At 41.2% G+C, this 27754-nt stretch overlaps 1 protein-coding gene across 2 annotated transcripts in view; it reads right to left on the reverse strand.

The window, feature by feature from the left end:
* The window catches only part of Sorbs2 (sorbin and SH3 domain containing 2), a 313506-nt gene extending 286016 nt beyond the window's left edge, over positions 1-27490 (reverse strand). The window contains exon 1 of one of the 2 annotated variants that reach the window (XM_039094137.2): positions 27259-27490. The gene's annotated coding sequence lies outside the window, so the exon portion shown is untranslated. The remainder of the gene's footprint in view (positions 1-27258) is intronic. The other variant, XM_063275002.1, reaches the window with a different exon arrangement.
* Positions 27491-27754: the final 264 nt, after the last annotated feature.

The raw sequence follows: 27754 nt of genomic DNA on the forward strand, positions 1-27754 counted from the left end.
ACAACCAGAGCTACATAGTGAAACCCTATCTTGAAAAATAAAAACAAAGTAAAATGAATACACTACATTCATAAATAAAAAGATGTACAATGAGGAGGCCTCCCCACTACTTTAGACACGGCATTGGGGTTCTAAAATTAACTTTGTAAATTAAAAACATCTAAAATTTGCCTAAGAGAACTAAATATATATATGATTTCCCAAGGAAATCTCATTAGCAGATGAACATATATTAGTGCACTTGTTTGGGATGTGTGCTCCCTCCATTGGATGGATTGTATGTTTTACTTTGTCCCCATCGTGTAAAGCAGAGGTGTGAATCAAGTAGTCCCAGTGACTATTTGTGATGTGAACACGTGGGTGGGTTGAGCACACGACATGTGTAAGAACAGTTAAATAAGTACAGAGGATACACACCCGCCCTCAAGGAGCTTGCTCAAGAGACAGACTTCAAGAGGAGAGGAGCACACAGTCTCGATGAGTATGGGCTTGCTGGTGAGCCATCAGGGAAGGTTCACGTCTTAGGAGTTTGGCAAAGCAAAGGCAGAGACAGAAACATCACTGTGATGATGCTTTTAAGTGAATATACGCAGCATGCAAATGATGGGGCATGGCCATGCTAAAAAGTTGTTACATTGAAATCCTATGACAGATGAAACCGAGGCAGAAGTAAGTCACCGAGATAAAAGCACACAGTTTTGCTTGCATTTGTGAGACACTAACAGGCATAGTCTCCTTTTCTGGTAAGACCTGTGATTTGCTGAGGGCAAACACAGATTCCATTCCCCAGAAGCCTCTGCTCTGGTTTGATAATGAGCTCTTCCTCTATAGTTATTCCTTTTTCAAATGCATGAATGTTAACTTGGGTTTGAAATTATTATACCCCTCATCTTTGAGTGAGAGATTAAGGAGTACCAAATAGGATTCAAAACAGTACCCAGAAATCATTATATATATCTTCAAATATATAAAAATGCATATCTGATAATATATATTACACTTCTGTACATATTACATATTTTCATATTTTATAATTAATAAACCTCAAATATTATTTTTCCATCTTTAATGTTTTATTGAGTCATGGTGTTAGATTCAGGACTGTACCTGCAGGTAAAGGGTGGATAGCCAGGAAAGAAAGCAGCCACAACTCTAACATGCTCGGGCTATAATCTAAGGTAGATATTATAGTCAAATGATACTGGGTTTGAAGCAAGGTCTCACTACACGGCTCTGGCTGGCCTGAAGCTTAGTATGTAGATCAAGCTGGCCTCAAACTCATAGATATCTCCGCCTGTCCCTGCCTTCTGGTGGAATTAAAGGCATGTACCACCATACTCAGTTTGTCAAATAATATTTTAAAGAAATCACAGATACAGTATGGAGATTAATTGTGGGGACCCGGCTGTGTGCTGTGGTTGGGATTGTCATTGGAATGCTGGTAGCTCTAAGGGCAAGAATTGACATTTCTGTGCTGCATTTTGTCACTGACAAAACAGCTGAGCAAACCATCTTCAAGGTGGGAAGATTCATCGTGGCTCACAGTTTCAGAGGGTTCAGTCCAGGCTTGAGTAGCTCCAAATCAGTGAGCCTGTGGTGATGCAGAACATGATGGGGGCATCTGGTGGAGGAACTTGTTTACCTCATGGCAGCTAGGAATGAGAGGGGTGTGGTGACGCAGTACAGAACCAGAAAGAGGAGGAGGAGGAGGATGGGGATGATAACGAGAAGGAAGACAAAGATGTGGATGAGGGGGAAGAGAGAAACAGCTACTGCCATGAGCAAAATACTCCATCAACACCAGTCTGCAAAATTTATTTCCTCCAACCAATTGCACTTTCTAGTGTCCACATCCTTCCAATAATATGCTGCTCCATTAATAATCTATCAGTGGATTATTCCACCCATTATTATATCAGTGCCCTCATTTCCCCAAAGCCCTACTTCTGAGCATAGCACTGAGGACTAAGCCTTCAACAAAAGGCCCTTTGGTGATGTGTGTTTTGTGAATGGGGAGCACTTCTAAGTCTATATATTAAAAAGCCATTGTGAGCTACAGTGATCAAGGTTTTCTGGCATGCTTTATCAATCCCTTTGGATTTATTCTAATCAGTCACACTCGGCGATGGTTAGTTCAACTCTATGATATGTTGTTGAAAAAAAATAAAAAAAGTATTGGTGTCTTTTACCCCGCTAGGTCCTGCACCGCGGTGCCCCAAGATATCTTGGCAGAAACACATCCCAACTCCTCGGCAGCCCAGCGTCTCCAGCCGCCGCACACTTTCCTACACTCAAATCATCACATAAAAGAACACACAACACAATAAACTTTGACCCAATTGATAAGATATAATTGCCCACCTAAACATACAAAGCCTGGTACCAACCGTCCCTTAGGACCATTAATAACAACCTGTAGGGGCTGGAGAGATGGCTCAGTGGTTAAGAGCACCGACTGCTCTTCCAGAGGTTCTGAGTTCAATTCCCAGCAACCACATGGTGGCTCACAACCATCTGTAATGGGATCTGATGCCCTCTTCTGGTGTATCTGAAGACAGCTACAGTGTACTTATATAAATAAAATAAAAAAAAAAAATAACAACCTGTAAATACACAGAGCAGAATCTTTACGTCAGCCTCCATCGTCCTGCCATGGCTTCTCTTTCTCTCCTCTCCTCTCTCTAGTCTAGTCTCCTCCTCTTCCTTCAAACTTTTCTCCCGCCCATCCTTCCTTCTCCTCCAATGACAGTCCTCCTTCTATCCTGTACCTGCCCCTCACCTGTACTTTACAAATTCAATGGGGAGAAGTTTTCTGGTGAGGTCACGTGATTTTTGAGTATTGACTAGGCAGCTGTCCTTGGGGCAATGGAATTAGCATCAAAATACAGATAACTTCTGGCAAACCACAACAATGGTACATCAAGTAACCAATCTCACAGGATCCAAACAATGATAAACCTTCAATTCATCTTTGTCTGCTGTCAATAATTGAGTTTGAAGTCGAGCGTGCTCAAATATTTTGTCCATATATTTTACTATAGGTCAACCCTGTTTGAAGATATTGAGGAAACTTTTCGAAGCACACACACAAACACACACAAATGGTTAAATATACCTTTAATTTTTTTAAAGATTAAAAAGAGGATAAAAGGGAGATTTGCTTTATCTTTCAAATATCACGCCAGCCTCTGTAAAATGGACACATAAAGGAATGGACCTGGCTACGGAGCAATCGGTTAATGTATTCAAAGTGCTTACTGCCTTTACTTGGCACACAGGGGTGCAGAACAAATATTTCCTGCTGGTACCATCGTTGTTTTTCTATGAGAACGTACACATGACACCGAAGCCTTAGGAAATGTAATTTTGTACTTGTTTTAGGGGATGTTTTTGAAAGAGCGTACCCCAAAACGGGGAGCCGCGTCTCTCGCTCCGATCGCAGGGTGGGGTGCCCCCAGGAATCACGAGTAGCCATTCTTGATGTAACAGCAAGAGGTAGCTTTTATTAACGAGATCCCGGGTCTTAGCGGGATCCTGGGTCGACACATATCTCACACAGGAGACAGAGGAATCGACCCCGAGCTTCCAAACTCGGGGGTTTATATAGGGGAGGTAAGGGGCATTCGCGCGGTTACACATGATTGGTCAATTCAAATGGTGCACAGTTACTTTCGGCGCGAAATGACATCAGCAAGGAGTATGTGTTATCTAGCAGCTCGGCAGGCAGGTAGGGTGGCTCATCTCACTCAGGGGGGTGAAGGAAGGGGAGGGGGTGGCTACGGATGGTCAGTGTCCTTGGGGCTGATAGCTGGTTTGGCAAGTCCTATCTCTGGCTCTCCCTCAGGCACGTCCGGCCCTGCACATCTGGACTCTGACAATGAGCAACTTTTATGAAACTCTAGTTCTGCACATCCGGACTCTGACAATGAGCAACCTTTATGAAACTCTAGTTCTGCACATCCGGACTCTGACAATGAGCAACCTTTATGAAACTCTAGTTCTACATTTTAAATACCTTCCATGCAGTCCCCAAGGAAAAGAACCTGAGCTGTAATTTATATCATATTACTGCTTAAAAACTAGTCCCTCTCTAACGCTTTACATTGGAATATTTCTAATCTTTTGAATTCTTTTTTTTTACTAATAATTTATTTCTTCTCGTTCCTGAATCTCCATTCATGGAATGTGGTCTGTTCACTGAATGGCACCTTTGATTTTCAGAACAATTTTTTACAAAATTATAGTTTCTAAAGTCTTTCTAAAAATAGGAAGACATCTCTGACAGAAACATTAACACTTAACATGTGTAGGAATGTTTTGAATTTATTCTTAATTAATTAATTTATTGACATAACATATTTTTAAAATCCCAAACCCTATGAAATGCATGCCTCTGTCAAGTTCCCTGTAATATTATGCTTTGTAATAGGATAGATAACTTAATGATTTGTGAAGTCACAGACATACCGGTTAAGTGAGAAATAGCACAGAGTTGTTTTACAATGATAAAATTATCTTCACTTTATACAGAACAGTTATGTGAACATTATGTATATAACTGAATACATTATGGTTGTGTTAAGGAATAAGTAAAAGAATTTTCATTACTATTCAATATAGAATTCGGTGTGTGTGGGGGGGGGGATAAGGAGTGAAGAAGAAAAGAGAGAAAAGAAGACTCTTTTGTTTGTCAGCTTGCTTTTTTTGAGACAGGGTTTCTCTGTATAGTCCTGGCTGTCCTGGAACTCATTCTATAGACCAGGCTGACCTCCAACTCAGAGATCTGCCTGCCTCTGCCTCCCTCAGTGCTACTTAAAAATAAGAAGTAGTTTCATTCTGAAAAGCTTATAGTCTGTTATGGTAAGTATTTTACTGCCCCAAATCACTCCCAAAACTGTTGAAGACAATTAGTCTGAGTTTACTCAGGAGGCAGCTAAAACTGTGGCTTTGCCACAGAAACAAGACACTGCACTCAAGTCCAGTACACAGGCAAATAGAGTTTTGTAGATCAGGAGCAGAGTTGGGTAGAAAGTGGGTCGTTCAGTGGGTAGAAAATGAAAGAGCAAACATCAAGGCTAGACAGACTTCTGTTGCTGCTGTCCTATTTAAAAATAAAACTAAACCAAAAGAAGTGTTGCAGAGGGCAGGTCAGAGTGATAAGATATAGAGGGTGGGGCTTCAGGAACTTGTCAGATAGCAATGATGATTAGATATCAAGAGTGGAAGATTTTCACTGTATCAACTGTCAGAATTCTTGACCAAGTATTCAAGGCCTGAGGCTCAAGTGGTGCTGGGTTAAACTCAGGTCAGGGGTAGCAGAGACAGTCTTTGTCAGTACACAGAGAGAGGGAGATGGTGTATAGATAAATGATCAAGAGTCTATGTTTATAACAATTAAGAGAAAGTACAACAGTAGATGAACGTGCCCCCCTCCCCACCCTGAGGGCACCTAAGTCTGGAAATATCCTTGAAGTGTTAGTAAACCAACATCTAATACTTCGTAAACCAATTGTCAGGAGAAAGGACTCTCAAGGTTCTAAAGAAAGGAATGGCTCAGAAGCAGCCAGAAATGTAGACTTTGAGGGAAAGGGAATAAGAAGGAATTTAAGGAACAGCAGCAGATAAAGACGAAAATGGGGTCAACTAGTGAGGACTTGGGGAAATCTCAAGGATGTCCATACATAAAGAAAGGAGTGCTGTCTTTGAATGACCCACACATGGTTTTCAGTGTCATCCTGACAGTTGCCAACAAGTAGAAGTGGTTGACTCTACTATCTTCATTATTCTGTGTGTGGAAGATGATGCCGTGTGCCTTGACCAGCTGACTACTGTCTCCACTTAAAAAAATAAAAGTAAGAAATCCAGATATATTCAAATATTAAGTCAGCTAAAAATAGATCTATCTCAAATCAACACGTCCTGCCGAACCAAGCAAACTGTTTGGCTTTTCTTCCCCAGATAGTGTCAAGTTTTTATTGCAAAATGTGAAGAGAACAGAGTCCCCTGAATGGGATGTCATTGTTGGCAAGCCTCTGAGGCTAGCCTCTGTCAATACCTCAAGTAAGACCCAGTCCCAAATTAGATGAGGCCAACTCCATGTTACCCTGTTTTACCAAAATTTGTTCTCTGAAGGAACATACCTTATCCTAAAAGCTAATAAATATATTTTTGAGACTTCTATCACCCACTAGAAGTACAACTATCCATATCACTTTGTCAATTAACCTACCATGTTAATTGCTTAATAGTTGTGGAGAAAAACAAACAGAATTCATTGAAATCTTTTGGTTTGAAACACATCTAAAAATGTCTCCATCTGCTAAAAGGTAGTTTTGTATCATTACAACTCGAAAACATGTGTGGTTCTCAGGCAGTCAAAGCTATGATGGGCACTTGCAGCTTTCAGAGAGTCTATGTTGATTCAATATCACTGTGTAGGCTAATGACCAGTTTCCTGGTGGAAGATCAGAATAACTTGCATTAGCCATGACTTCAAAGACAGAGCAGACTGAAGGGTAATTATTTTTTCATGTGTTGATGAAAACACCATCTACCCAGTGAACTTATGTCTGCTTAAACATTACAGGATTGAATAGTACTATTGTAGAGTTATGAAATGCCAGAGCCTTTTGAAGTAGGGCAGTGTTTAAATGATCTTAGAAAGTCTATCAGTTTGTGTGCACGGAGGTGTGTTTGCTTAATAAGAACACAAACTGAGTGACTTATACAATGGAATGATATCATTGATCTGGAAGCCAGGTTAGGGACAAGGCTATGGAAAGGTGGTTTCCTTCTGTGGTTATGGGGACAGATTTTTTCTCTGCCTCTCCCTACTTCCTAATAGTCTGTCAAACCTGCTTGGCATTCTTTGGCTTGGAGCACATTACCCTAGTCTCTGCCTTTGTCTTTACAAGGTGTTCTTCCCATATGTGTCTGTGTCAAAATTCTCCTGGTTTATAAGGACATCACTTGCCCTGGCCTAAGAGTCTACCCTACTTCCCTATGACCTCATCTTAACAGCGTATTTCCAAAAAAAAAGATCAAGTCTTGAGATACTGAAGGTTAGAATTTCAAAATATATTTTTGAGGGTAATGGAGACAATTTAACCAATTGCAGTGGTACTTCAGTGAAAACAGGTCAAATAAAATTAGGATCCTTACTGAAAAGATAATAAAGCTTAGCTGGAAGAACGAGTTGACTTTAAACTGGCTTCTGGCTCTCACTATCCCTGGTCTGGTGAACTACATGCTTCCCAGAAATTCTGGTTTTGTTCTAAATCAAAAGTTATTTCTTCAAAGTATTTTTCTATAAAAACAAAGCAAAGCAAAGCAAAACAACAACAACAACAACAACAACAACAACAACAACAACAACAAAAGCAAAACCAATCTTTAGGGAAGATGGACACCTTTCCAGGTAGGGTAATTGCAGTCACCCCCTCTGTTCAGTGACAGAGCTGTCTTCTCTTTTAGCATTTGTATCTTTTTTCCCATGACCTCTTTAGCTACCATATATAGCTACTATATTTAGCTACTGTAGCACTTAGAACTGTTTTCTTGAGAATGTATATGTGAAGCAATCTTGAGTAGTAGTCCTCAGTGTAAACCTTTGTGAGCCCTCATGGGCAGAAACACACATAGGTACTTTTCTAGCCACCCAGGCACTCCTACTGGTAGAGTCTACTGGTAAAGCTACTCTTTAAGAATAAGGAGGTCCAATTTGCCTTAACTTAGAAAATGGACTATTTTTCTGAATGACATGTGTGATTTCACACAGAAAAAAATATTTGAGAGAGAAATCAAAAAGGTTGTGAACATTCAACTCAGACCAAACACTCAAACCGTAGTCTCTTTTCCCTGAAGACTGTTTATATAATCCTCCACATGCCTTCTAGACTCCTCCATCCTCATGGTCCATGATCATGACTTTCCCAGACAGTTTGCGACAGAGTCAAGCAGCTTTCGCATTATTTGTATTTGGCAGTGCCTGTTCTGTACCAAATAGTTTCTGTCGCTCTGTCATATAATTATAGATGTCAAAATCGACTGATAGCTGAAACAAGTGAGGAATGTATCAGTTGCCCACTGGGTGGCTGAATAAAACCTAAGCCAAATTAAATAATGGAGAGGTGCTTGTGTAATAAAGCCACAAGGATTTAATCCACAACAGCTCTTATTTCCACATGCTTCTGTTCTACCATTAAGGTCAAGTGTTTCTGCAGCAAATGCAGAATTTCCAATGAATTATCCCCTGTTTAAATACCACTTGTCTATAATGCAGAACTATATATAGTGTAATACGTATCTGTAAATATGTAAAACAGATTTTTTTTTTAGTTTTGTACCAGTGTATTCTGCCCTCCTATGTTATTGAGATATTGGTTTCAACATGCTCAAAAAAATATCAAGTACATAATTGCTCCTGTTGTGTATTACTCCAACTGCATGGATGATGTCAGATCAGATCAGCAGGGAAAGTCCAACAGAAGGATAATACTTCATTGCTGTGTAGTGGTTGTGAGTAGCCAAGCTGACTCCTTAGACACATGAACTTTAACTTGGCGAATTTATGAGGTCATCAGAAGGCAGCACTGGCCTTTTGTCTTGGTAAGTCTACTCTTTCATGTATCCCTTCACCATCATCATTGGGAAAAAAATCTAGTTAAGAATCTAGTGAGGTAGGCAGTTTTTGAGATGGTTTAGTACATGGCTCAAAATGTATTTTACTCTCCAGAGACTCTAAGGTCAAATGAAGTTATAACTGGAAATCAAAGCAAAGCACCACTGGAGAACATGAAAGGTAAATATGTATTATTATTGTCTGGAAGCATTCTCTGTTATAGGATGCCTATGAAGTGGCCCTTGAAGGGTCCAGGCTTGGGCCTCAGTGGATAGATCTAATCATTGGGGCATTCCTGAAACATGGAGATGTGATCTAATCAATGGATTAATCTATCGGTAGGTTCTTAATTTGATGGTATTATGGGTAGCTGATAGAAAATTTGAGAGGTAAGGGCCTTGTTCAAACAAATTGGAAACTAGGAGTACATCACTGGGGGAACATAACATTTAGCCTCTCTCTGCCTCTCGCATCATGGCTGACATGATGAAGTTAGTCACCTCATGCACCTGCTTCTACTACTGTGGTATCCTACCTGACCCTAAGTCTAGCAAAGGAACCAGCAGGCCATGAACTCAGACGTTAGTGATCGCCTCTAGGAATAGAGAGTTTCTCATCTCCTAAGGACAAGAATTAAGAGAATGATGTTAAAATGTATGTCTAGGTCTGTCCTGACTCAAAATATTCAAGGGAAGCATTGAGAAGAACTATCCATCCGTGATGAAGCTCTGCTACTGGCTACTGACTTAATAACTCTATCAATGATGCCCAATTAAGCCATGAAACATGGGCTACCACTTCACTTCAGTAGGAAACAAAGAGATGGGGAAACAGGGGAGAAGGGGTAAGGAGTGTGCTACACTCATGGATGACTGAGAGAGGGCAGGCAGGCAACACCGGCCTTCCATCTTGGTACGTTTACTCCTTCATGTATCCCTTTCTGTGCTGGGCATTGGAAGATTATTCATGCTTTCTGATCTGGCCCATGTCCTCTTCAGTTTGCAGTTTCATTTTTTTTCTAGAGAGCATACTCACCACAGTACTCCTGTCCAGACACTCCCAATGACTTCCCACATCATAGATGCTAGAAACAGCATATACTTCATAACTCAGATAGTTCTGAAAACATAGCAAATCTGCTATTCCCTCTCCCTCTCCCTCTCTCTCTCTCTCTCTCTCTCTCTCTCTCTCTCTCTCTCTCTCTCTCTCTCTCTCTCCCTCCCTCCCTCCCTCTCAATCTTCTGTTCTACCTCAGCACTCACATCCTGTGCATGAACTCCAAGTTATATGATTAACTCAAATGTCTTATCCTAGTCTCTATATCTTGCCATGATCACCCCACCCTTGGCCATATCTAAAATCCCTGTAAGTATCCATTCTGACAACTGTTTCTTACCTTAGGCAGGGTATTCTAACACTCTCTGTCCAACTGCTTCTAACTTGCCCGAGCATTCCAGTATACAAATGCTGCACATCAATATAGCTCTTCAGCAACTACCTCTCTACTCAGCTCCATGGAGTCCATAACCCTGGCCAGGCCTTCAATATCTCGTTGCTTTCTCCTGCTCCTTCCATGTGACTTTCTCTATTAACTTGGCTCTCTGTTTGCTTCAAGGCATAAAGATAACCTAAAAGCATGCGGACTTCCTGAAATAGCTTAGTTGAGCAAACACCAATGTATTACAAGTAGATTTCACATCACTTGGCAAACCTAACTGATTTCTTGATAAACATTCTTTGTGAAGTTATTTTATTTATTTTTATGCATATGATTGTTTTGCCTGCACTTACATCTGCACACCATGTGCTTAGAAGACAGAAGAGGAAATCAAGTTTCTTGGCATGAGAATAAATAGTCGTGATTCATCACGTAGGTGCTGGGTATTGAACCTGGGTCTTCTGAAAGAACAGCTAGTACTTTTTCAACCACTGAACTTTATTTTTTTTAAAGATTTATTTATTTAATATATATGAGTACACTGTAGCTGACTTAGACACACCAGAAGAGAGGTTTCAGATCTCATTACAGATGGTTGTGAGCCACCATGTGGTTGCTGGGAATTGAACTCAGGACCTCTGGAAGAGCGGTCAGTGCTCTTAACCGCTGAGCCATCTCTCCAACCCTGAACTTTCTCTTCAACCTCTTGTTCAACATTCATGTTCACTGTCCACCTGTCACTTGATATGTGATTCCTTTTTTTATCTTTAACCCTTTCACTTCGATCCTCTGGCCAAATCAATCCATCAGTTGATTTTGTTTGACAGTTTGCTTGATGCTTCAGTCAACAAAATACTCACAGGAGGAAATATGGAGACAAAGTGTGGAGCAGAGACTGAAGGAAAGGCCATCCAGAGACTGCCCTACCTGGGGATCTATCTCACATACAGACACCAAACCCAGACACTATTGCTGATGCCAAGAGTTGCATGCTGACAGGAGCCTGATATAGCTGTATCTTGAGAGACTGTGCCAGAGCCTGACAAATACAAAGGCAAATACAGTCAACCATTGAACTGAGAATGGGGTCCCTAATGGAGGAGTTAGGGAAAGGACTGAAGGAGTTGAAAAGTTTGCAACCCCATAGGAAGAACAACAATATCAACCAACCAGACCCCCCCCAACCCCAGAGCTCCCAGGGACTAAACCACCAACCAATGAGTATATATGGAGGGACCCATGGCTCCAGCCACATGTGTAGCAGAGGATGACATTGTCCAGCATCAATGGGAGAAGCCCTCAGTCTTATGAAGGCTCGTTTCCCCAATGTAGGGTAATGTCAGGGCATTGAGATGGGAGTGGATGGGTGGGAGTGAGAACATCCTCACAGAAGCAGGGGGAGGGAAGAAGCACCTGAACAGAAATACTGATGTTTGCCTCTACAGAACTACTGACCTTTGCAATTCCTCTCTAGAAGCAGGCTTTCCTACCATTAGCACTCTGTTCCTCCCCTAGTCTACAGCTTCTGTTACCACAGTGCATTAGAATCCCATTACATCGCTCCACTTCACAGCCATGACCTTACCAGCTTTACCCAAGTCCCATCATCCTTCCCTGGACTGTGCCTTTACATCCTCAATGGCCTCTCTGAGTGCCCATTTTTTTCACTTCCATGTTTTACAATCAAATAATTAACACCCCACCCCCACCCCAAACAAGCCTATCATTCTCCTGCTTAAAACCTTCTAATAGCTTTTCAGTACAGAACCAGTAAAACCCAAATTTATTACCATGATGTGTGTTTGTTTTGGACAGGGTCTCATGGAACCCAGGCTAGCCTCAAGCAACGATACCAAGAACATCCTTTAACTTTAGATCCTCCTGTGCCTACCATCTGAATGTGGAGATGACAGTTGTGTACTACCATACACACCTAGTTTGTGGTGTGTGTCGAACTGGGTGTCATGAAATCTAGACAAATGAGCTACCCCTGTCTCCTTCCCTGTCCCTTACATTTCTGATTTTTATACTCTGATCTCTGGGTACTTCTTCAACCTTCTTATCTTCATTCTAGTCCAAGCTGGGGTGCAAATCTGTTCCCATTCTGGGGCGTCTTTATCCTTGAGATTCCCTCAGCTAAAACATCCACCACGCCCTGTGGCTGTACACGACGAATGCTTCCTTCCTGTTCATCACCCAGGATTCTCGGGTTCTCTCCCTGTGTCTCTTCAAAGGTCCCCCCCCCCCCGCCCCAGAACTCTGAGCGCGGCAGCTGTTTACTGTCTAACTCAGCGGTTTTCAAGCAGGAGAGATTTTTGCCTCCCAGGGATGTTTTCACAAGGTTAAAGTCATCTGGGGTTATCATTACCAGGAAGCGTGTCTAGCACTAGTGAGTGGAGGCCAAAGGCACTGCTAAAGACTTTATGCTGCACAGAGCATCCCTTTATAGGGAAGATTTATCAGGACACCACAGATGCTGACTGGGCCAGAGCAGAAAGCCATGCATGGATGCTTTACCATCACCCTTTACCGATCAGCACAGCAAAGGCCAACTTTTATTTCAGATTTAACCGCATCACACACTGTTTAAAATTTTACAGGGGCTATTCTCATCAATCCTCACCTATCAACAACCGTGAGAGGAAGGTCTTAGTTTCTGTCTTACACTGATAGAACCGGGCATGAAAAGGTGAAGAGTCTTTCTCTGGGTCAGGTTGGAGGGCTGTGATTTGAGTTCAGACTGTCTGGCTCCTTTCAGCCTTATATTATAGGGCTGTGAAATTATATTTCTCCTATATATTGTTTGTCTTCTCCCTCTACTGTATAATCTCTATGAGCAGAGTGGATGTGTTGCTCTTGTTTATCTGTCTTCTATCCTCTATGTCTAGACATTTAACTATAAAAAAATCTCAAATAATGAACAATTCTGAACGGCTTCCCAGCCCCGTGACTCTTGACATCCACACAGGACTTTTGTTTTTTAAAACAGAGCCCACTTCTCAAGTCATGGCGTCCCTTTCAGTCTCTGAGACATTCTGTGTTCTGTCTCTAACTTACCCCAAGCTCTTTCTCAGGTCTGACTTTCCCCTCTTAATGTTTTCATCAACACTTAAACAGTTATACCACATTCCCACCCGGGTCTCAAATCCTACATAATATATTTTAAGTCCATAGATTCACAGAGTAGTTCTAGAAGAAACAACCTTAGGAAGTCAGAATTTTCTAGTTATATATTTTACATGGAGAAAAACAAGACTCAGATAAACTGAGTAATGCAAAAATTCAGGTTTTTATCTTGAGAATTTTCATATGATGTTAATTATAATGCTAACAGAAAAAGAGAATTTATAGAAATTCTTTGGAAGGAAAGAACTCTATGCCTACTCAAGCAAGCTTTTTATTTTCTTCTTTAAATAGGGAAGAATTTCCGATTACATCATCTCCCCTGCTTCATATTTTCTTTATTTTTTAAAAATTTTGTTTTATCACCCATATAGAAGGGGAGGGGGAGGATTGGGGATGTTGGCCCGGAAACCGGGAAGGGGAATAATAATCAAAATGTAAATAAGAAATACTCAAGTTAATAAAGATAAAAAAATTTTGTTTTATGTGGGATTAAATGGGTGCCTTGCTTAAATATGTCTATGTGCACTTTGTGCATGTGGTACTCATAGAGGCAAAAAGAGGGTGTTAGTTCCCCTGAAACTGGAGTTACAGAGAGCTGTGAGCTGCCATATGTGTGCTGGAGATCCAACCTAGATCCTCTGGAAGGGCTCTGTCTTAGTCACTGTTCTGCTGTTGTGAATAGACAGCATGACCAAGTCAGCTTATGTAATAGGAAACATTTAGCTGGGGGCTTGCTTTAAGTCCATTACCATCATGACAGAGAGAGTGGCAGAATGTAGTTATGGTACTGGTGAAGTAGAGAGAAAGAAAGAAAGAAAGAAAGAAAGAAAGAAAGAAAGAAAGAAAGAAAGAAAGAAAGGAAGAAAGAAAGAAAGAAAGAGTGAGAACGCCTAGGCCTGGCATAGGCTTTTTTGAAGTCTCAAAGCCCACTCCCAGTGACACACTTCCTCCAACAAGGTCACATCTATCTATGAGCCTCTGGGGACCAATCTTATTCAAACCAATACAAGCCACCAGGGTTTGTAACCTCTGCGCCATCTCTCCAGTCGCCATTTTACTTCGTTCCTAGTCCTCAGGCCACTATATCCCAGAGCTTCTATCTCTTAAATACAACAATTTCTATATTCCTTATTGTTTGTTGTTGTTATTGGCTGGTTGTTTGAGAATTTGGGATTGCTAGATGACTGGTTTGTTGTGTTACTTTTGAGTTGGGGTCTTATTCGGTGTTCTGGGCTTGTCTTTAATTTGGGGTACTTTTTTTTACCTGTGTGCTCAGAATGCTAGGATGGCGGGCATTAGCCACCACTCCAGCCCTTCCTGTGTTCAGAACCATTACATCTGTGGTTCTTGTCCTTAGTGCATTGGTAATAGACAGGAGAAAATATAATGTTTGTTTTCATGTTGAGTCTTCCACTGTGATACAAACTGGTTCATATTGACAGAGAGAATTACTGGGGAAGGTCACAGATCTTCTGCTCAGTGTGTTTCTGGAAATGCAACGATAACCAATAGGAGGAACTATCTGTAGTTTTTTTTGTTTTGTTTTGTTTTGTTTTGTTTGTTTTGTTTTGTTTTTTCCAGAACTGAGGGCCGAACTCAGGGCCTTGCGCTTGCTAGGCAAGTGCTCTACCACTGAGCTAAATCCTCAACCCCTTGATTTATTTTTTTTCTGTCTGTAGTTTTAACATGAAGTGTCCCTTCCAGGCCCCTGTTTTGAATGCATGTTCCCTTGGCAGATGACACAGTGGTGGAAGGCTCTGAAACTCTTAGAACTTGTGACCTGTCTGGTGAGAGCTTGAAGATCTTAATCCAGACCCTAGTCTAGCCTTGCTGTCTGCTTCTAGTCTGTCTCTATGTCAACAGCATCTGCTCCATGCCCCTGCCACCACGCTGGTGCCACCATGCTGGGCCCCAAACCTCTGCAAGTTTAAGCCAAAATAAATCTCCCACTCCCCATACCATTTAATTTAAGTATTTTGGTCACAGTGATACAATAAAGATTAATACAGGTACCATACTCCCTAAATGATGGACAGAAAGTTATATACTTAATAATCAGGACAAGAGACAGCTCTGTGAGCAGTTAATCTATGTGGCATTGTTTGTGTTTTCTATAATGTAAGTGTTTTAGTTCAATACTTGGGAAGAGTGATCACCATTGTGTCTAAATGTGTGGAATCAACTTAGGGAGCTTGGTTCTCTCCTGCCTCTTGAGTACTTGGTTCCACTGAGCCTGGTCCCTGTCAGAAGACTTCCTTCTGCATCCCCTGCACTCTGCACTCAATTTCTAGTTTGTGTCCTCTACAGCTTGGAACCTAGATGCTGCTTTTCACTTCTATTATCCAAACAATATTCACTTGCTTTCCAACAGTTGTTTAGATTCCGACTAGTAACTCAGAGGTCCCAGAAGGAAGCTCACAGTGTATGGCAGGCGCCAGATGTCTCGCGTCATCAGAGTTTCATCTCTAGCTCCTCTTGTTTCTCAAGTCGAGTGACCTTTGTGGTGTTTCTAGAAGATTGACTTCACTCATAAACCACAACTTTAACACATCCAGAGCGGATATATCCAGAGACACTCTTTGGCTTCTTCAAGCTCTCCATGTGGACAAGCTTCATAGTTGTTTAGAACATGGTATTCCCCTTTAGAGTAACTGATGGTTGACTAGAAGAGGTATATTCTTTATAATGGAAAGATCTTTGTAGCTCTCCTTCAGCAAAAGCTATACACGGTGCCAGTGAAGCCTGCCATTATGAAAAGGGACCTTCAGAAGTGAGGCCACAAACTTCCCCACTTAGGAAGAATAGACAGCACGTGAATACTCAACTTATGTAATAGGAAGCATTTAGCTGGGGGCTTGCCTAAGTCCATTATCATCAAAACAGAGAGAGTGGCAGAATGTAGTTATGGTGATGGATATGTAAACAGTATCCATTCGAGCTACAAGAAATAACATCTATGGTAGTACATTAAAAAGGGAATGGATAAATAATGCTGTAAGTGAATTGTGCTAATGAAACAACTGTGTAAATCCTGATTGCAGGAAGTCTTAGAAGACCAAAGTGAGGGTCCCGATAGAGGGATAGGGAACTGGAAGAAGCATCATTTAGAAGAGCTGGGGATGGGAAATGTTTGACAGCTCAAGTGGTTTAAAGTGTGTGGAACACAGAACAAGGGTATAGAGCCCAAATAGCCTGCTTTTATAGAGAGACATGATCCAGAAAGACTGAAATCAATCCTTGAGAGGAATTGGAGTCTATTCTGAACACAAATGGTATTCTCAGCAAAGTTTAGGGAAGCTGTTAATGAGAGTAAATGTGTCTTCAAAGCGAGTGTTTATGTAGACCTTGGAGGAGGTGGGCCTAGAGATCTGTCCAGTGGTTATTACCATAACCATCACAGATCAAAGCACAATGCATTGCCCCAATTATTTTCCTGTGGTTGTGATTAAAAACCATGAACAAAAGAGAAAAGGCTCACTTTGGCTTACAGGTTATAGCCCATCATAAAAAGGGAGCCAGGACAGGAACCTGAAGGCAGGAACTGAAGCATGTGGTAGAAGGAGACCACAGGCGATGATGCAGAGGCACCCACCCTACTGACTTGCTTTTAGCTTCTTCTCAGATACTTTCCTTATAGCACCCAAGATCCCCTGCCCAGGAGTGGAACCTCTCATAGTGGGCTAGGACCACCTCCATCAGTTAACAATAATAAAATAAACACCCACAGATATTGCCTATAGGCCAATCTGACGAAGGCAATTCCTCAACTATACTGTGTCCAGTCTCCAACGAAAAACAGGCATTGAATCTGTGAATGGATATAAAGGAGAGATTGGAGAAAATGGGTTGAAAAGAACAATCAACCCACACATATATTTCTCTAAATGTTGTTGTCTGAAAGAATCTGAAAATATACAAGGCATACAATCTGAAATCCAAGTTAGACACGGATATGAACTACAGAAGAATCACTGTAGGGTATTGCTAGAACAGTTCTCCATCTTCCAACACTTTTCAGTTTGGCAGATATATTTCTGATTAAGAGGTCAGCAAAGGAGCTGTAATATAAATCAAAAGAAAGAAAAACATAGGTGAGCCTTGTATCTCGCTATCCACTAGGGAGTGTCTCATTCAATACTGCACTCATTCTTTCTAAAAGTATCAATGACAAAAATTCACTGGCTCATGCCAACCCAGTTTTATCACATGGACATGTGCTACAGGCTTTTTAAGTGTAGAATACCAAGAAAAGTTGCAGTTAGCATATCATCTCATGAAATGGATGAAACATTTACTTTAATTACATAAAATACAAAATAGAGCCTGCTGCACTGTACAAAGTGCAAAAATAACCTTTGATCAGTAACTGCATGTTTGTCCAATGTAGAGTGCTCAACCTTGAAACCATGTGCACACAAACAACAAAATCAGACTCAGCAGGTTCTGTTTATAAATATATAGTAACTGTATATATACACTTTGTGTGTATAGTAAGTGAACGTGTGTACATGTGTACATATGTATGTATATATGTATGTATGTATGTATGTATGTATGTATGTATGTAACAAATATGGTTAAAGGAAAAGGGATTCTCAACTTAAAAGTGGGGAAGTGAGAGGGCCTTGAGGAAGTTAAATAGGAAGGGATAGGGGAGGAAAGGAAAGGGAAGAAGTGATATAATTCTATTTCAAATAAAAGCATTTTTTAAAATAACTGGTTTTGAATTTAAAAAAAAATCAGATATTTCTCCCTGGATGTTGAGCAGACTGATAGTTTATAACTTGCCATCCAAAAGTTTAAATGCCATAGACTCAAGGTAAGTCTAGGGACAAAGGGTACCAGTCACAGCCTTAGTGTTTATAGCTTTCCCTTTTTCAATTTTCTTGAATTCTTCTGTCTTTCCCCCTCTCACCACATGCTGAACAATGCACCAGAGTGCATGGTGAGATGTCAGTAAAGCCCAGCAATCCCCTCTTGGAGTAACGGGACACATTGGAATCCTGATCACAGATAAGGAAACCTCACAGTTCTTAATTCACATAACCAGAATGGAACGATTTTGCTTATTCTACTTTTTTAGTTTTCTTTGCTTTTTAATTTCTTAGTTTGCCTCTAATTTCAAACTCTGGAGGTTACATCAGACTTTCCTCTACCAAAGTAACACATTCGAATTTTTCTAGCCCAGGCTAGAAAGGTATACCTCAACAGAGTGATGAAAGGTATCAACAATATTCGCCAAGTCCTCTAGATTCCAACTATATAATCTGAAAGAAGCCCAAGCACTTCTGTGGGCTCATCTACAAAATGGGATTTACAAAACGCTTCGTATTTTGAGCTTTTAAAAGTTTAATTAAGCCCATTCATGTAACATGCTTAGAACATGGCCCAACACAGAGCTAGTTCTAGCTAAAGACAAAACTACTAGTTTGAATGTGACTGGTTCCTTTCTCTTCCTCTTTTCATCAGCATCATCACTATATTTTCATTATTTAAAACAATTTTAAATACAAACATATTTTGATTACCTTCTCCTCTTCCCCAAAGTTCTCCAGATTCTCTTCCTCTACCTATCTACCTAAATTTTAAAATTCCAAAACAAGAACACAACCCCCAAGACCATGAAAGCTAAATAAAACCTCATCCAAAAAGAAAAAAACAATCACCAAACTGTAACCAAATAAAGGACACATGAACACACACACACACACACACACACACACACACACACAAGTGCGCACATACACACCAAAAACCAAAACCAAAACCAAACGAAATATGTGGAGTCTACTTATATGTTGTTTAACTAGTATTGAATATGAGGCCTGCCCTGGTGTGGTTGATGTACCTAGCAACTATCTATTGAAGAAAACTGATTTTCCCCCTCCCAGCAGATATAAGTGATAGTTAATTTGCTAACCTTTACCCGGTGGCCAGGTATTCATTCATTCATTTATCCATTCCTTCTTTAAAAAAATACAGCAAAATAAAATGTAATAAGTTAAAACAAAACTATAGAGTCAAATTAGGGTAAGATAAACCAACAGACAGTAAGAGCCCAAGAGAAGATTCAAGAATCAGAGACCCAATTGTTTGCACACTCAGGAATCCCACCAAAACACTAAACTAGAAGCCATAATATATACACAGAGGATATGATGCAAACTTGCCCAGGCCCTGTGCATGTGCCTTAGTAACTGGTTCCTCTCTATATAAGTTGCCTCAGATGATTCTTGGGGAAATAAAAGCTCTGCCTGATGCATCCTATATTCTTCCTACGTGAATTCTCAACCGTTGCTTCTCTATTATTTTATGTCATCAGACCATCAATATTTGTCTGAATTTGTCCAGTCTCCATTAAAGCATATAGTTTATAAGGTCTTCCCCAAACCACTCTGTTTTGCTTTGCTTACAAAACATTTTTGTCTACTGCTCATGGGCCTTATTCGGTCCTTAAATTATTTTCTACACGGAGAAACAATGTCACATTGTTAATATGCATTAATCAGCACCCTCTATCCTTGTCATTAATTAGCTCACTTGTTCTTCATCTGTAATTCTATTTATGACAACCACAATTCTCTACTCTCTAATAGGTCTAGATGTAGAAGGGAAGATGGGTAGTATACTGTGGTGCATACATGTGGTGATTTGAATATATTTGTTCCCCCCTAGACTCATGTATTCGAATGCTTGGTGCATAGGCAGGGACACTATTAGAAGGTGTGGCCTTGTTAGAGGAGCTGTGTCACTGTGGGAGTGGGCTTTGAAGTCTCCTATGCTCAAGCTATGCTCAGTGTGGCACGCACTCTCTCCTTGCTGCCTGCAGATCAAAATGTAGAACTCTTGACTCCTCCAGCATCATGTTTGCCTGCATGCTGCCATGCCTGCCTCCATGATAATGATGGACTAAATCTCTGAAACTATAAGCCAGCTGCAATTAAACTTTGTCCTTTATAAGAGTTTCCATAGTGGTGATGTCTCTTCTCTGCAACAAAAACCGAAGACAACATAATGATTTTCCATATTTATTTAGGTAGCACAGAACGGAACGTGTTTACCTGACATGTGGTATTGTCACAGGTAAGACAGGCTCTCTTCAGCTATAAAGAATACCGCTGCCAGGTATGGTGGTATGCATCTGTAGTCCTAATAATTAGGAATGGAGACACTGCTGCAAGGGTGGTTCTGATGCTAAGGTCCTATGCCCCAAATGGTTCTTGATCTACCAGTAAAGAAGCCACGAGCCAATTGCTAGGTGAAAGGAATAGGCAGGACTTCCGGGTCCCCACAGGCAACCAGACAGACGCAAGACAGAGGAGAATAGAGGAGAGGAGAGGAGAGGAGAGGAGAGGAGAGGAGAGGAGAGGAGAGGAGAGGAGAGGAGAGGAGAGGAGAGGAGAGAGGGAGAGGGAGAGGGAGAGGGAGAGGGAGAGGGAGAGGGAGAGGGAGAGGGAGAGAGAGAGAGAGAGAGAGAGAGAGAGAGAGAGAGAGAGAGAGTGTTTGTCATGCCTCTGGGAGAGGAAAGGTGACCAGCCATGTGAGAGCTCAGACAGAGAGCCATGGGCCACTCCTACAGGCCGGCAGTTGGGGAAGTTCATCTGGGACTAGATGTAACTGAGCATAAAAGTTGAGGGCAGGTGGAGAGGTGTAGAGCTAAGAATATTGATAAGGGTACACTGCTCCAGGCAGGAGATAAGTAGCACCTAGCAACTGTGCCAAAAAGGCAAGTTGAAATTGAACAATTGTGCATGTCTGTATTTTCAGCCTCAGATCCAATATTCTCTGGGTGGGGGCTGGTAGTGTGGTCTATTCCAGGAGCTTAGATAGGGTAGCAAAAGCTATATGCAACAGACTGCTTTGAGTTCATGGCCAGTCTGGAATACATTGTAAATTCAAGGCTAGCCAGGTTATACAAAAAGACCATGTTTCAAAAGTAATAATAGTCATCAGAAAAGAAATGTAAGGGTCTAAACAAAGGCAATAGGAACTTCAAAGAAAACGTTGGATTTGAGACAATTTTGTGAATTTAATTGACAATGTCAACATTATCAAAATGCTCAGTGACATTTTCTTCTCATGAAACCATGGGCTAACATGCTCTATGATGGCTGGGGAAGAGAGAGGAAGGATAAAGACATTTTCCTTTAAAGTGTAATTGATTCTGTCAAGAATACTTTGAGAATAAGGTTTGTAAGGTCTATTTTGCTACAGACTTGGGAAGCAATCTTGGCTCTGATGAAATTTAATTAGGCCTAGAACATGTTATGATTTTTGTCAGAGGAGGTAAAAGGAGAGGCCAGAGTGATTGACAGAAGTCTACTTCAGTACAAGGTGAAGATTACAGGGCAACATTTTTATAAGTTACTTTGAAGAAACTACTGAGTCCATTGCAATATTTACCTAGTGCTTGGATGAACACAACAGAGTAGCAATGAATTGTTTAAAGGCTCTCAGGAGGAGAGGCAGTAATGATTGTGAAAAATGTATATGTGGAGCCAGGATAAATACAAATCTCTATTGGGTATTGTGTGTGTATATGAATACATTTGTATGTGTATGTATGTATGTGTGTGTATGTATGTGTGTGTATGTATGTGTGTGTATGTATGTATGTGTGTGTATGTATGTATGTATGTATGTGTATGTATGTATGTGTGTGTATGTATGTATGTGTGTGTGTATGGTGTGTGTGTGTGTGTGTGTGTGTGTGTGTGTGTGTCTTTCTGTGTATACATGGAGGTTAGAAAACAACCTTAGGGGGCTGGGGATTTAGCTCAGTGGTAGAGCGCTTACCTAGGAAGCGCAAGGCCCTGGGTTCGGTCCCCAGCTCCAAAAAAAAGAAAAAAGAAAAGAGAAAAAAAAAAGAATACAAGCCATCGAGTCATTTTGCCTACCACTACCGTAAGACCAGTTCACAACCTTAGATGTCATTCTTTGGGAGATGTCCACCTTGTTTTCTGAGACAAGGTCTGTTATTGACCTGGGATTTCAAATTCAACTAGATTGACTAGCCAATGAGATCCAGGGATTCTCCTATTTTTTACTTCTTAGTGCTAGGGTTACAACAAGCATCTTCCTCACTGACAAGCTTTGTGTGTTTGTGGTGTGTGTGTGCCTGAGTGGTGTGTGTGTGTGTGTGTGTGTGTGTGTGTGTGTGTGTTTTGATGGAACTTAGGTGTTCACACCTGTGTTCATAAACTTGCCAATCCTGTAGTCCCAGTACTGCTAATTTTTGACAAATATATCTTTACTAATTGAGGTTCTTCTTTACCAACATAATCTATTGTTTCTCTAGGAATAGATTAAATAGGCTTTTGAGGGACACTTGAGACACTGTGCTATGACCTGTGTCAACAGCGAGTGACTATGTCTGTTCTCTGGTATTGGGTAAAAAGGAGAATGTGAGTGTCTCTGTGAACTGAATACAAATGGAACAGTTGAACACATTGAGAGGTTTCCTTTGTGTCTGCTGAGAGGAAAATGCCACTGAAAGCATTTAAAGTGGGGGGTCAGGGGGTGGAAGGAATCTTAGACTGACTGACTCCCAGGTCATAAACCTAGATTCTATCTTCAAATGATCCTCACTGACATCATCCTAAACAAAACAAGTCAAACTTTGGTAGCAGTCCAAGAAAAGAGCTTTGTTGTTTTCTATCACCTGCCTGAAAGGGATTTTATTACAGGCTGGTAGTTAACAGGTATGAGCATCACGTCACCCCTTTGGACATATTACAGTAAACATGCACTTGGCTTGGTCCATAGTCCATACAACAATGTCATGAGGAGACACGAGTTCATGTTCCTGTAAGGGCATGGAAAGGGGTTGCTCATAGAAAGCTTGGAAATACCTTTGTATGTTCTCTGGTATTGCATAGGGTCAATGGCCATCTTCATCTGACTCTAGAGGTCCAATTTATTGCTCAGCTAATGACGCAGTCTGTTCTCTCCACTAATGTTAGAAGCTAATCTCCACCTTCCAGGAGGTGGAAGACATTTCTGGCATCCCTTTGACCTGGTCTTAGCAATCCTTTCCACCAATGCTCATTCTGGATTTGGCCCCTACACAGATGAGACCGACCCAGTGCTTTACAGTTGTGAATTCATGGATCAGATTTGCGTGGGGATCAGCTCAATTCTGGGGCATGTGTGAGACCATGAGGATGCCAGGACAGAGTCACCTGAGGTGGTTGAGTGCTATTGAACCAAAATAGCTTTTTCCCTGACTTACAGATTTAAATGTTCTTTTAGACTGAGTTTCTATATGTAACCCAAGCTGGCTGTGGGTGAGTGATCCTCCGCTTTCTGTGTACTGGGATAATGGAGGTACACCATTGTGTCTGGCTCCATAGTTTATTATGGGGTCACTTTATTTTTCATGTAACTTTGGTGGGAGGTAGTTCAGTGTTAATGTAGCCATTCGAATCTCCAGAAAGGAATGGTGTTAATGCCTTCAATAAAATGGATTATGTCCTAAGTGACAGTGGTAGATTTGAAAGCATGGAATTTTTTTCCCTTGGAAGAACTCCAATAGGTTAAGGAAGTAAAAATTATAAAAATAAGTCAGCATACTGTCATGAATACTAGAAGAGAAAAAGCTAACATAGCTTTTTGTGGTGTTCCTTCACATAGAGTCCTTTGCACTGTCAATTATAATATGGACTTCTCTAAATCAGATCACTCTCATATATGAGGGAGTGAGCAGAATTAACATTAAGTTGGATATGAATAAAGAGACATATAGTGTTAGTTCTTAACTCCCCTCCCCATGCCCTGAATAAACTCCGTTTTATACCATACCATCGTGTGGCTGGTCCCTCAGGGGAATGGATGTCTCAGTATGGGCTTGCAGAGGCATCCCCTTCCCCCATACCTCACCACACCTCTATAGAACATATCTCCCTCTCTTTATCTTTTCATAAATACATCATTCAGGAGTAACCTTGAAAATGAAGGGTAGATGAGACAGCCAAGTTGGAAGGTCATCATCCTGGCTGTGGGGCCGTATTGCTCTCTGTTGTGATTGGAGTCTAGCTTGCACAGGACCAGAGCTCTTTTTCACAGACATCGTTCTTCCCAGTGTCCCCTTACATGCCCTTTGACAAAAGTTAGTATAAGAACAAAATGAAACGTCTACTTTGTCTCTTAAACTGAAGTTCCCTTTCCTTGTGCTAGTAGTCAGTTCCTGCTACAAATGTCAGGAAGTGACAAATATCCTTATAGGTGACCAAGAGGAAGAAAAACAAACCAAAAACCATGTATGTCATGCTTTTCTCCAACATTGCTGCCTACCTGGGATTTTGATGTTACTTTGGACCCACAACCCAGCTCCTTTGTAGTTACCTACTGGTACCTGGGCATCATGGGATATGTTTACCACAGCCTGCTCCTCTGGTAGCTTTTCTCTTTTGTTTCCTTTCACCTGGTATCCCATTGTTCCTTCTTAGAACTTTGTCACTTACTCAGCAATGTCTGGGAGGCGACCCCTCTCAGGTTCTTACAAAACACAGCCGGGGTAATAACAACTTATTGTTTTCTTTCTCGGAGGCATTTTGCATTTAAATAGGACTCAAGAGCATCCTACTGAAAGTAATGTTCTCAGCTGGTAGAAGTTTGGTGTTCTGTGAGAAAAGCAAGAGAACTGGGGGGATGGGGTGAGGACAGGTAAAGAGACACTACAGAACTTTCTAAAGTCTCCACTGGACTAAGTTCCTCTTCTAAGGGAGAAATTTCTATAGTCATTTTTTAAAATTGTAATATAATTAAATCATTTCCTCCTTTCCCCTCCCTCTCTCTCTCAGACCCCCCCCCCCATGCATCCACCCCCATCTCTCTCCAACTCATGACCTCTTTTTTATCCGTATAGACAGATACATAGACTCCTGGATATGTAAATGCAACCTGCTCAGTCCATATACTGCCTCCTGTATCTGCATGGTCTCACAGCTGACAACCAAGTAGGGGACTCTTCCCTGGAGAAGACCATCTCTTCCAAGGGGAAATATAGGGGTTCTCAAAGGAAGGATTTTGTCACTGCCAATGAATGAAAGTCAACCTGCTCTGACGTCCTCATAATAACGTCCTCATTTCATTTACAAGAACTATGTATCCTTATGTGGGTTTCTTATAATTCTCATAAGACAGTGAAGTAAGACTGGTTCCCTGTCCTCTTCCCCAGTTTACACAGGAAGTGGGACTTTCTGGTGTCAAGGCTACCCCTCTAATTTCTTTCCTTTAATGGCTCTTGGGGGATGTCTTGTTCCTTCATCTCTCTAGGATTACTTCCTGCTTTTCTTTTCCATTGTTTTTTTCCCATTAGCAGGAATAGACTTATGCCATCCCACGTACAACTTTACTCATGGCCAAGTACCGGATGCCGACCTTATGTGAGCTGGTGTATGACCACATGCCAGGCCCCATTGCCACTCCTCACAGTTAGTGGACTCCCTGTGGGCATCCAGTTAGTTAATTTTTTACTTTGCCTTCTCAAAAGCAATGTCCTTTAAAGGTAGAAAGAAGTTAGATTTCCCCACACGGGAAAAATAATCTTATTTTACTTCACAGCTGATTTTTTTTAATGTTACAAATTAGAGTTTAAATTTGTGCAGTCTTATCACTAGTTGTATGGCTCATGACTATTAAGCAGTGATCTTTTTAAAAAGAATATTAGCGCTAAATACTAGTTTGACTTGATCGTCACACTGGTAAGTAGAACCAGTCACATTTGAATAGAGCAGCCTGAAATGCCCAAGACTGACATAATAGCATAATTGATAACTTTACACAGTTAAGTACACTCAGTTCCACAGACAATAATTAAACGAATAAAATGTAATAAAATACCACTAGATTTGGAAAGTTAGAAACTCTACCAATGCTTTAACATCTAAAAAAATAATAATAATTAACGCTACAAAGATGCCATATCACTTCCCTGGCCATTTGTTGTGAGGATTATATTTTCAGTGTATCATGCTTTTATAGCGACAACTACAAAAGCAGCAGAGCATTCTTGGCATCTCTGTTCCTTCTCTGCAAAAACAGATTCTACTCTCTCTCTCAGACCACCATTCACAACCTGCTGATGTGTGACTTCAAATGTCCCAGGGAGGCTAACGCAGAGTTTAACCAGTGAAACCTTCCACAGGATCGACAATTTTACACCTTAGGCATAGATTAAGCACTGTATAATGCATAGCAGAAATGGTCGCGTGATTTTACGTGCAGGGGACACCATGGAAGTCCCTATGTTACCTATTTCTGCTAACATAACTAATGGGACCAGAGACAAAAGAGAGGACACACTCAGAGAAATACATGCTCGGTGAAGCAGCTCCATGCCTCATCCGATGCGTGTATTTCTCAGGGGTCTTTTGTTACTCTCGAGCATATTGAATTATCCTTCCAATTACCTTGGCAGCTAAAACAAGGGCCCCTCATATGCTGATGACTTTTAGATGATTGCACTCAGTAATAGATGATAATTAAGGCATCTTAATTATTAAGCAGGATTGAAAAGTGGTTTTTGTTGCTGTTGGTGGTGTGTGTGTGTGTGTGTGTGTGTGTGTGTGTGGTGTGTATGTCTTTTTTAAAAAAAAAAATAAACCTTGCATCCTAAGCACAGAGGAATTCAATTATGAGCCAAATTCTTTCTCTATGTTTGATCAGCAGTTTGGAGCTTTTTGTCTCAAAGGCTGGTAGACAATTAGAGAAATTTCAACAACCTTGAAGATACACAGTCCCATCCGTCCCCTCCTGTATTCTTAGTTATGAATGCAGCAGAATGTGAGGGTTGAAGGCAACGTTATTAACCAGCTTACCTTGAGAACAATAGCAACATTAACAATGAGGCTGTCCTATTAAAGGGTCTGTGCAGTCCGCTTAGGCAATGGAAAGTGTCTCTTTTATTCTGCCTAGCACAGCCTCAGCCAGAGGTTAAGCATTTTAAAGCAGGGATTAGCCAGGGAAGGAACAAAGCATTACTAGAAAGCAGAAAGTCTCCCCAGCATCAGCCTTCTCCGCGTCTTTCTTAAAAAAAAAATCACAGGGGGGCTTAATGTAAAAGAAGCAATACCTTCAAGTGAGCACATTCCAGCACAGGGAGGGTTGTCTTGGCAGCTGCTATGCAGAATGAGTTGCTTGGGTATCTATCCCTCTCTTCTTAGATACCGGACTGCTCGGTGGTGGCTACAGCCAACGTAAGAAGCCTTTGCAACAAACATGTATGCGCTGTTCATCCGCAACTGAAGGAGACTAAGCAGCTGGGTTTGGTGCTGCTCGCCCGCGGGCGTTGGAGCTTTAGACCCTCTTCATCTGATTGGCTGTCTCCCAGTCTCAGCGCACTCCTCTGCCTTAACCTTTGCCTATGCTCAATATATTTTCCCCAGGGATAGAGTCAGAGAATTGCCCATTAGGGAATCTATACCAGGTTAAGTTGAGCTGGTTTAAAGAGCCAGTGATGTGACTCTCTATGATTATGTCTACGCTTAATTTTCCAGTGTTCTGGGCAATCCACCTACCTGGGAGAAGTGGGATAATGTAGCAAGAGTGGTTTTATGTTTCCTCCCTGA

The sequence above is a fragment of the Rattus norvegicus genome, chromosome 16 (genome assembly GCF_036323735.1).
Source record: "Rattus norvegicus strain BN/NHsdMcwi chromosome 16, GRCr8, whole genome shotgun sequence".
In the NCBI taxonomy this organism is placed as follows: domain Eukaryota; kingdom Metazoa; phylum Chordata; class Mammalia; order Rodentia; family Muridae; genus Rattus; species Rattus norvegicus.